The sequence below is a fragment of the Mercenaria mercenaria genome, chromosome 7 (genome assembly GCF_021730395.1).
Source record: "Mercenaria mercenaria strain notata chromosome 7, MADL_Memer_1, whole genome shotgun sequence".
Lineage (NCBI taxonomy): Eukaryota > Metazoa > Mollusca > Bivalvia > Venerida > Veneridae > Mercenaria > Mercenaria mercenaria.
In genome coordinates, this window is record NC_069367.1 from 74,204,102 (window position 1) to 74,215,650 (window position 11,549).

Genomic DNA, 11,549 nt, shown 5'->3' on the forward strand with positions numbered 1-11,549 from the left:
TCCTTTCATTATCTTTTGACTGTTCAAAAAGTAGCTAAACTCAAATATTTTCATGAAATCACATATTTTTTACTCGTATTTTTAAAAACGTTGAATAAAGCATTTCAAACCTTGCTTTTTGTGATGAAAAACAACTTAAACTGAAATTCACACACAGATCATAGTACAGGTATATTGACTACTGGACCCCTAGCCACCTGTGATACTTGCTGCCCAACATAGGGCTGTGGCATGCTTGCTTGGTCAGTCTTAATTATTGTGTAACTCCAGAACTCAAGGATGCATGAGCGGGGCTAGTATGTTCCAGTACGGACTTGGTCATGAAATGGGAGAATATGTGTCTGGCAGTCGGGAGCAAGGGGTCACAGGCCCCAGACTGACTGCACATTTGTTCAGCCTGTGACATATATGCACCAACTTTAATTAAAATTTGTATTGTATTCTTGGTAAAATTGATGCTGGTAAATGCCACAGACAGACTATTTAACCGTACAATTTTTGGTAGATCCCCGTTATTTCTCTGGTTAATTTTTGGCATAATCTTAGTACAGTCTAACCTGCCTTAACGGTCACCTTGAATCGGCAGTCTCGTGATATTAACAGTCAGTTTGAGACGCCCCCGACAAAATTTCCTCTATTTTATACTCTGATGACCTTATAATGATGCTACACACCAAGTTTGCTGAAGGTCCATCGAGCAGTTAATGAAAAGAAGTTGTTCTATGCTGTACCTTCAAAAACAAGAAACTAGGTCAGTAAGTCATGATTAAGGCTTTTAAAGACCACTATTGAAATCTTTATCAAAAATTATACAGGTGGTCCAAATCCCTGTGCTGTAGTTTCAAAAACAAAGTAGGTCAGGGTTAAGAATATTAAAGATGAGTATTGAAATCTGTATCAAAAGTTATACACGTGGTCCAAATTTCTATGCTGTACCTTCAAAAACAAAAAAAAATAGGTCAGTAGGTCATGATTCAGACTATTCAAGAGGAGTATTGAAATCTGTATCAAAAATTATACACGAGGTCCAAATTTCTATGCTGTAACTTCAACAAGGGAGCCATGATGGCCCTAGGTTGCTCACCTGAGATTCACTGCTTGCTTCAACAGTTTTGGAAGATAATTATGCAACAAAATTGTCTGTGAAATTATTATAAAACAGTATATTTGAGCAATCTTTGGAAAGGGCCAGCAGTTTCTGAAAATGAATTGAAAATTGGGTCTGCTGTTTCTGATAAGAACATTTTTAAAATTAGAAATATACACATATAGGGAAGACATGACCACACCCCCTGGCAAGATTGTTTTTTGACGAATCAGAATAATTTGAACAATCTTGGTAGAGGGTCACACATGGACCATTTATATGAAATCATTTTAAAATCGGGCCAGCAGTTTCAAGGGGGGTGGGGATTGCACTGAACCTTACCCAAATAACAAAGATGGCGGCACTACACGAAAAGGTGAGTTTTTCATAAATATTGGTTTTTTAAAACATGCTGGAGGAAATCACTTAGATATAAAACTGCTACATATTTTTTAGAACATACCGGTCTTTGTTGATAAGCAAAGCTGTTGTAGTTATTCAGGAATGTTGGTCACATAATTCGAATCCAGGGAAAATGTAAATAAAATCGTAGGGTAAGGTTCAGTGCATTTTTAGTACTTTTCTCAAAAAGTTTCATTCTGATACCAGTTACAATGTTACTAATGGCATAGTCATGTTATTTACGTTCTATGTAAACAATTTCATTACATTTTATGAATGTCTTGAAGTGATATATAATTACTTCGGAAAAATACTGTATTCTGAACCAAGGAAATGTATGAGATTAACATATTGTAATTAACAAATATTCTAGTGATTCGGCAATATGTCATGGTCGTGGTAACAAGCAAAGGTGCTATTGTTAGGATTATGTTAAGACTTTGGTATGACACTGCTGGTAAGCAAACAAAACAAGGATAAATATCAAACAGGGAATGCTATGTTCTAAAAACACAGCCTCCCCAAAACGAAAACCACAGTATGCAGATGTGCACACTTCTAACACACACACTCGCATACAAAGCAAACAACAAAACAAACAAGAGCCATGTTAGACGTGGCTAATCCCCCTGCCGGGCATATTATAATTGAAGGCTAAAGTTCCTGGCAAGTTAGTGTCTGAAAGAATTAATTTTGGGGAAAGCTTTGAAGAACCGTTTAGTTGTGGTCCACATCAGGGGTTTTAAAGATGTGGAAGAAAGAATCAGTCAGTGGTGAGGTGGTTTACTGCTAAATTTTATTAATTTTCATGAACAGTATAGCTATGATGTTTTTCTATATGGCTACTGTAAAAAGAAGGAATGGAAAGCTAACAGGGAACAAGAGTGCCAGAATGTCACAATATACGCCCGTCACAGCAAATTTCTTTACTTTAGCAGCTGTATTTGCAAATGGAATTTTAATTTTGTGGTTGTTTAGTAATCATTGTAAGTCTTTTGTTTTTCTAAGTCCACAAAAAAACTCCTTACCAGGTAGAGATACCTTAAAATACACCTAAAATTGGAAAGTAACATGTATGTTCTACCACAGAAAAGTGGTCTTGTTTTTTCCCTACGGTCAATTATAAAAATGTTACAATATAAGTTATTTATAGTAACAACTAAGGGAAGTTAATTCAAAAAAAAAAAAAAAATTGTAAGTCCACACAAAAATTTTTACCAGGTAGAGATTGGTCAAAATACACCTCAAAATTGGATGTAGCATGCATGTTGTACTATAGAAAAGTGGTCTCAATTTTTCCCTACGACTAGTAATGAAAAAGTTACAATAAAAACTGTTTAAAGTAACAACAAAGGGAAGTAATTATAAAGAAGGGAACTGTGCATGACACTTCGTCTCATGATGGTGTATAATTGTGCCAAGTTACATCAAAATCCCTCCATGCGTGAAGAAGAAATGCTTCGGATAAAGTCATTCTTGTATCTGACCTTTGGCCTCTAAGTGTCACCTTAACCTTAGACCTAGGGACCTGGATCTTGCGCATGACAATCCGTCTCGTGGTGGTGAACATTTGTGCCAAGTTATATCAAAATCCCTCTATGCATGAAAAAGAAATGCTCCGGACAAGGTTTTCATTCTTGTATCCTTTGACCTCTAAGTGTGACCTTGACCTTAGACCTAGGGACCTGGTTCTTGCGCATGACACTCCGCCTCGTGTTGGTAAACATTTGTGCCAAAAAATATCAAAATCCCTCCATGCATGAAGAAGATATGCTCCGGACAAAAGTTTTTAAGAAAATATGATAAAGGGGAATAACTCAAACAAGAGGGCCAAGATGGCCCTAGGTAGCTCACCTAAGAAACACTCCATAACAGTGTAAAACTTGTTTGACCTAGTGATCATGGAAACAAATATTCTGTACCAATTTTCATTAAACTTGGACCAAAATAACTGGGTCTCTGCGATAAAACAAGCATTTTCTTAGAATGACCTAGTTTTGACCCTAGATGGACCCATGTTCAAACTCGACCTAGATTTTATCAAGGCAAATCATTCTGACCAAAATTCATGAAATCAACTGAAAAATACAGCCTCTATATCACATACAGATGTTTTTTCTTTGATTTGACAAGTGACCTAGTTTTTGACCTCCGATGACCCATATTCAAAATCGACCTAGATTTTATTAGGCAATCACCTGACCATAATTCATAACAATCATGAAAAAAACATCTCTATCGCAACATAAGATTTTTCTTTAATTTGACTAGTGACCTATTTTTGGACCTCAGATAACCCATATTCAAAATCGACCTAGATTTCATCAAGGCAATCACTCTGACCAATTCATGAAGATCAATTGAAAAATACATCCTCATTGCATACACAAGGTTTCTTTGATTTGAACATAGTGACCTAGTTTTTGACCCCAGATGACCATTTTCGAACTCGGCCTGATTTAACAGGTTATCATTCTGGCTAATTTCATGAAGATCAGTGAAAAAACCCCGTCTATTGCATACACAGGTTTTCTTTGATTTGACCTTAGTGACCTAGTTTTTGACCCGAGATGACCCATTTTCGAACTTGGTCTAAATTTCATCAAGGTAATCATTCTGAACAAAATTCATGAAGATCAATTGAAAAATACAGCCTCTATCGCATACACAAGGTTTTTACGTGATATGACCTAGTGACCAGTTTTTGACCCAAGATGACCATTTTCGAACTCGGCCTAGATTTCTTCAAGGTAATCATTCTGACCAAAATTCATGAAGATCAATTGAAAAATACCGCCTCTATCGCATACACAAGGTTTTTCTTTGATTTAACCTAGTGACCTAGTTTTTGACCCCCCAGATGACCCATTTTCGAACTTGGCCTAGATTTCATCAAGGCAATCATTCTGACCAAAATTCATGAAGATCAATTAAAAAATACAGCTTCTATCGCATACACAAGGTTTTTCTTTGATTTGACCTAGTGACCTAGTTTTTTACCCGAGATGACCCATTTACGAACTCGGCCTAGATTTCATCAAGGCAATCATTCTGACCAAAATTCATGAAGATCAATTGAAAAATACAGCCTCTATTGCATACACAAGGTTTTTCTTTGATTTGACCTAGTGACCTAGTTTTTGACCCGAGATGTCCCATTTTCGAACTCGGCCTAGATTTCATCAAGGTTATCATTCTGACCAATATTCATGAAGATTAATTGAAAAATACCGCCTCTATTGCATACACAAGGTTTTTCTTTGATTTGACCTAGTGACCTAGTTTTTGACCCGAGATGACCCATTTTCGAACTCGGCCTAGATTTCATCAAAGTTATCATTCTGACCAATATTCATAAAGATTAAATGAAAAATACAGCCTCTATCGCATACACAAGGTTTTTCTTTGATTTGACCTAGTGACCTAGTTTTTGACCCGAGATGACCCATTTTCGAACTCGGCCTAGATTTCATCAAGGTTATCATTCTGACCAATATTCATGAAGATTAATTGAAAAATACAGCCTCTATTGCATACACAAGCTAAATGTTGACAGACGACAGACGACGGACGACAGACACCGGACATCGAGCGATCAGAAAAACTCACCTGAGCATTGCTCAGGTGAGCTAAAAATAGGCAAGGTAGAGTTATAGTTCTTGCATACTGCACTTCCTCCCAATGTGTTCTATCAGTGTATAAAGTTTGAAGAAAATCCCTCGGACGGACGGACACACGCATGGACGGAGAGCATTTCTAATATCCCCTTCGCCTTTGGCGGGGGGATAATAAAGGAACACAGTGGGGCACCGCTGGCAAAAACACCACTTGGAAGCTTAAACAGGTTTATGGTACGCACCCAACCTCAGTGTTCCAAAGTCACGGGACAGTGTAAATAAAAGTAATCCTGCCAGGTGAATCTCTTAACATACGCAATGGAAACAAAAGGCAATTGGCATGTGAAGCACAAAAATGGTCCTGTATAAATATATTAAAAGCAAACTTTGAGAAACAAAAACCTATATACGATTAATTCAAATTGAAAAGAAAGACTTTGAAAAGGGACAAAGATTTAAAATTAGAAGAAAAACCTTTAACAAAACAAAACTAGAAATGTGTCCATTGGACACAGATGCCCCCACTACATGACATTAAAATGACAATTTTTTCCCAGGTCAGGGGCCATAACTCCTACAATACTGAATGAATCCGGACGCGAAACCCCAGTGACCAACATTCCTGTAAACTTTGGTGACTCTAGGTCAAATACTTTTGGAGCTACGCACAACACAACATTCAAATGACAAATTTTTAACTAGGTCAGGGGCCATAACTCCTACACGACTGAATGAATCCGGATGCGAAACCCCAGGTGCACAACTGCACATGCTGACCAACATTCCTGTAAACTTTGGTGACTCTAGGTCAAATACTTTTGGAACTACCATGAGTTTAACTAAGTCAGGGGCTATAACTCCTACAAGACTGAATGAATCCGGACGCGAAACCCAGGTGCACAACTGCACATGCTGACCAACATTCCTGTGAACTTTGGTGACTCTAGGTCAAATTCTTTTGGAGCTATGCACGACACAACATTAAAATGACCAATTTTTTACTAAGTCAGGGGCCATAACTCCTACATGACTGGATGAATCTGGACGCGAAACCCCAGGTGCACAACTACACATGCTGACCAACACTCCTGTAAAGTTTTGTGACTCTAAGTCATATACTTTTGGAGCTAGGCGCGACACAACACTAAAATGACCAATTTTTACGAAGTCAGGGGCCATAACTTCTACATGACTGAATGAATCCGGATGCGAAACCCCAGGTGCACAACTACACATGCTGACCAACATTTCTGTAAAGTTTTGTGACGCTACGTCAAATACTTTTGGAGCTAGGCGCGACACAACATTCTTGGAAGGACGGACAGACGGACAAGGGCAAATCTATATGCCCCCCCCCCACAAAGTGGGGGCATAAAAATATAAAGATGAGAAAACAATTATTTAAAATGAAACCAATGATTTGAAAGGGACACAATGATTCAAATTCAAAAGAAAGACTTTTAATGAAACCAAAGAAATTAAAGTAAGCCTAAGACTAAAAATTGAAAGAAATATTTAATATGAAACCAAAGGTTTTAAAGGGACACAAAGATTCAATTCAAAAGGACGACTGAATGAAACCGAAGTATTTTAACTGAGCCAAAGATTCAAAATTACAACAAGAGCTGTCACTATTAGTGACAAATGCCCCCAAGAATGCTACAGTTGTCTGTGCAAAATATGCCAGAATTCATTGTTTGACCAGACAAAAAAGTTCTTTTCTCCAAAGGTAACCTTGACCTTGGAGCAAGGGGTCTGGATTTTGCGCATGACACCTCATCTCAATATAGGGAACATTTATGCCATTCCTTCATCGATGGCAGTGTTATTGACCTTACAAGGAAAAGACCATGTTAACATTTAACCTCTAATTGTGACCTTGACCATAGTGCTAGGCGTCTGGTCTTGTGCTTGACACGTCATCTCATTATGGAGAATATTTAAGCAAAGTAATTTCAAAATCCTTTCACTGACCCTGTTAACCTTTAAGTGTGACCTTGACCATGGAGCTAGGGGTCTAGGTCTTGCGCATGATATGTAGTCACATTATGGTGAACTTTTATACAAAGTTATTTCAAAATCCCTTTAGTTTATGGATGGCAGAGTTACAGCCCGGAAAAGAATTTACACAAACACAAGGAACGACAGAGGGATTTTTATATGCCTGCCTTTGGAGGTGGGGTGTGGGGGGCATAAAAATACTTTTAATGAAACAAAAGAATTTAAAGTAAGCCAAAGACATAAAATGAGAAAAATGAAAAAAGATTTTTAAAGGTCAAAAAGATTCAAATTGAAAAGAAAGACTTTGAATGAAACAAAGGTAACCTTGACCTTAATGCAAGGGGTCTGGATCTTGCATGACACATCGTCCTGTTATGGGGAATATTTATGCAAAGTAATTTCAAAATCCCTTTATTCTAAGTGTGACCTTGACCTAAGAGATCGGGTCTGGGTCTTGCGCATGACATGTCATCTCATTATGGCGAACTTTCATGCAAAGTTATTCAGAATTGAAAGAAAGACTTTTAATAAAACCAAAAAATTTAAAGTAACCTAAAGATTCAGAATTGAAAGACTTTTAATGAAACCAAAGAATTTAAAGTAAGCTAAAGCTTCATAATTGAAAGACTTTTAATGAAACCAAAGAATTTAAAGTAAGCATAGGATTCAGAACTGAAAGAAAGACTTTCAATGAAACCAAAGAATTCAAAGTAAGCTAAAGATTCAGAATTGAAAGAAAGATTTTTAATGAAACCAAAGAATTTAAAGGGACACAAAGATGAGGGCCCAGTTGTTCAAACTTTAATCGTCTGTTAAACTAACTGCCTGTTAAATTTTGATTCAAAATATAAGTCTTGGTGGGAAACATTAGTATGGGGTTTTTATTTTACTGTAAAGACTTAAGTGTTCACAATATTTAACTCACATATTTCTTTTTCTAAATCTTCCAAGATGTTGAAATATAACTCTATAATCGGCCGTTAGCTTAATCGCCTGTTAAAGTTTTGAACAAATGGGCCGAGGTTTTTTTATATGCTCGCCTTTAGGGGTGGGGTGGGGGGCATAAAAATACTTTCAATGAAACAAAAGAATTTAAAGTAAGCCAAAGATATAAAATGAGAAAAAAGAAAAAGATTTTTATAGGTCAAAAAGATTCAAATTGAAAAGAAAGTAAATTCAAAATCCCTTCATTCTAAGTGTGACCTTGACCTAAGGTCTGGGTCTTGCGCATGACATGTCATCTCATTATGGCGAACTTTCAAGCCAAGTTATTCAGAATTGAAAGAAAGACTTTTAATGAATCCAAAGTAAGATTAAGATTCAGAATTGAAAGAAAGACTTTTAATGAAACCAAAGAATTTAAAGTAAGCAAAAGATTTAGAATTGAAAGATAGACTTTTAATGAAACCAAAGAATTTAAAGGGACACAAAGATGCTTATTCAAAAGAAAGAGTTTTAATGAAGCCGAAGAATTCAAAGTAAGCTAAAGATTCAGAATTTAAAGACTTTAAATGAAACCAAAGTAATTAAAGGGACATAGAGATGCTAATTCAAAAGCAAGACTTTTAATGAAACCAAAGTCAAGCTAAAGATTAAAATGAATTGAAAGAAAAAGCTTTCAATGGAACAAATGGCAAGTTTATAGGCCTTAGGGGTTATAAAATACTTCATGAAAAATTGTAAGCAAAGATTATAATGAAAAACGAAAAGATTTTAGTCAAAAGATTCAAATTGGGTTGCAACAAAGATGGAGAGTTTTTTATATGGCCGACTCCTTCATTAGTGGTGTATAGGGTTGGGTTGGGGCATATTAAAATACATTTTAGAATGAAAAACCAACAAGAATTTAAAATGGGACACCAAATAGATGTGCTTATTCAACAAAGAAAGGAAAGTTTATTCAAAAAAGGGGCCAAAGAATTCAAAGTAAGCTAAGATTCAGAATTTAAATGAAACCAAAGTAATTAAAGGGACATAGAGATGCTAATTCAAAAGCAAGACTTTTAATGAAACCAAAGAATTCAAAGCAAGCTAAAGATTCAGAATTGAAAGAACAACTTTCAATGGAACTAATGAGTTTAAAGTAAGCTAAAGATTCAGAATTGAAAGAAAGATTTTTAACGAAACCAAAGCATTTAAAGGGGCACAAAGATGAGGTTTTTTATATGCCCGCCTTTAGGGGTGGGGTGGGGGGCATAAAAATACTTTTAATGAAACAAAAGAATTTAAAGTAAGCCAAAGATATAAAATGAGAAAAACGAAAAAGATTTTTAAAGGTCAAAAAGATTCAAATTGAAAAGAAAGACTTTGAATAAAACAAAGGTAACCTTGACCTTGGAGCAAGGGGTCTGGATCTTGCATGACATGTCGTCTCATTATAGGGAATACTTATGCAAAGTAATTTCAAAATCCCTTCATTCTAAGTGTGACCTTGACATAAGGGCTAGGGTCTGGGTCTTGCGCATGACATGTCATGTCATTATGGGGAACTTTTATGGCAAGTTTTTCAGAATTGAAAAAAGAAAGACTTTTAATGAAGCCAAAGAGTTCAAAGTAAGCTAAAGATGAGAAATTGAAAGAAAGACTTTTAATGAAACCAAAGAATTAGAACTGAAAGATTAATGAAACCAAAGAATTTAAAGGGACACAAAGATGTTTAGTTCAAAGAAAGAGTTTTTAATTGAGCCAAAGAATTCAAAGCAAGATTATGGAAGCATGAAAGATTCTGAAAGTTTAAAGGACTTTTAATGAAACCCAAAGTGTAAGTTTAATAGGGTACAAAGAGATAACTAATATCTAATCAAGCAAGACTTTTAATGAAGCCAAAGAGTTTCAATCAGTAAGCTAAAGAATTCAGAATTAAATAGAAAGACATTTTAATGAAATCCAAAGAAGTTTAAAAAGTTAAGCCAAAGATTTAAGAAATTTAGAAAAGATAGACTTTCAATGAAACCAAAGAATTTAAAGGGGCACAAAGATGAGGTTTTTTATATGCCCGCCTTTAGGTGTAGTAAGCCAAAGATATAAAATGAGAAAAACGAAAAAGATTTTTAAAGGTCAAAAAGATTCAAATTGAAAAGAAAGACTTTGAATAAAACAAAGGTAACCTTGACCTTGGAGCAAGGGGTCTGGATCTTGCATGACATGTCGTCTCATTATAGGGAATACTTATGCAAAGTAATTTCAAAATCCCTTCATTCTAAGTGTGACCTTGACCTAAGGGCTAGGGTCTGGGTCTTGCGCATGACATGTCATGTCATTATGGCAAACTTTTATGCCAAGTTATTCAGAATTGAAAGAAAGACTTTTAATGAAGCCAAAGAGTTCAAAGTAAGCTAAAGATTAAGAATTGAAAGAAAGACTTTTAATGAAACCAAAGAATTTAAAGTAAGCCAAAGATTTAGAATTGAAAGGTAGACTTTTAATGAAACCAAAGAATTTAAAGGGACACAAAGATGCTTATTCAAAAGGAAGTTTTAATGGAGCCAAAGAATTCAAAGTAAGCTGAAGATTCTGAATTTAAAGACTTTTAATGAAACCAAAGTAATTAAAGGGACATAGAGATACTAATTCAAAAGCAAGACTTTTAATGAAGCCAAAGAGTTCAAAGTAAGCTAAAGATTCAGAATTAAAAGAAAGACTTTTAATGAAACCAAAGAATTAAAAGTAAGCAAAAGATTTAGAATTGAAAGAAAGACTTTTAATGAAACCAAAGAATTTAAAGGGACACAAAGATGCTTATTCAAAAGAAAGAATTTCAATGAAGCCAAAGAATTCAAAGTAAGCTAAAGATTCAGAATTTATTTAAATGAAACCAAAGTAATTAAAGGGACATAGATGCTAATTCAAAAGCAAGACTTTTAATGAAACCAAAGTAAGCTAAAGATTCAGAATTGAAAGAACAACTTTCAATGGAACTAAAGAGTTTAAAGTAAGCTAAAGATTCAGAATTGAAAGAAAGATTTTTAATGAAACCAAAGAATTTAAAGGGACACAAAGATGAGGTTTTTTATATGCCCGCCTTTAGGGGTGGGGTGGGGGCATAAAAATACTTTTAATGAAACAAAAGAATTTAAAGTAAGTCAAAGATATAAAATGAGAAAAATTTTTAAAGGTCAAAAAGATTCAAATTGAAAAGAAAGACTCTCAATGAAACAAAGGTAACATTTGACTTTGGAGCAAGGGGTCTGGATCTTGCATGACATGTCGTCTCATTATAGGGAATACTTATGCAAAGTAATTTCAAAATCCCTTCATTCTAAGTGTGACCTTGACCTAAGGGCAAGGGTCTGGGTCTTGCATGACATGTTGTCTCATTATAGGGAATACTTATGCAAAGTAATTTCTAAATACCTTCATTTTATGTGTGATCTTGAAACAAAGGTAACCTTGATCTTGGAGCAAGGGGTCTGGATCTTGCATGACATGTCCTCTCATTATAG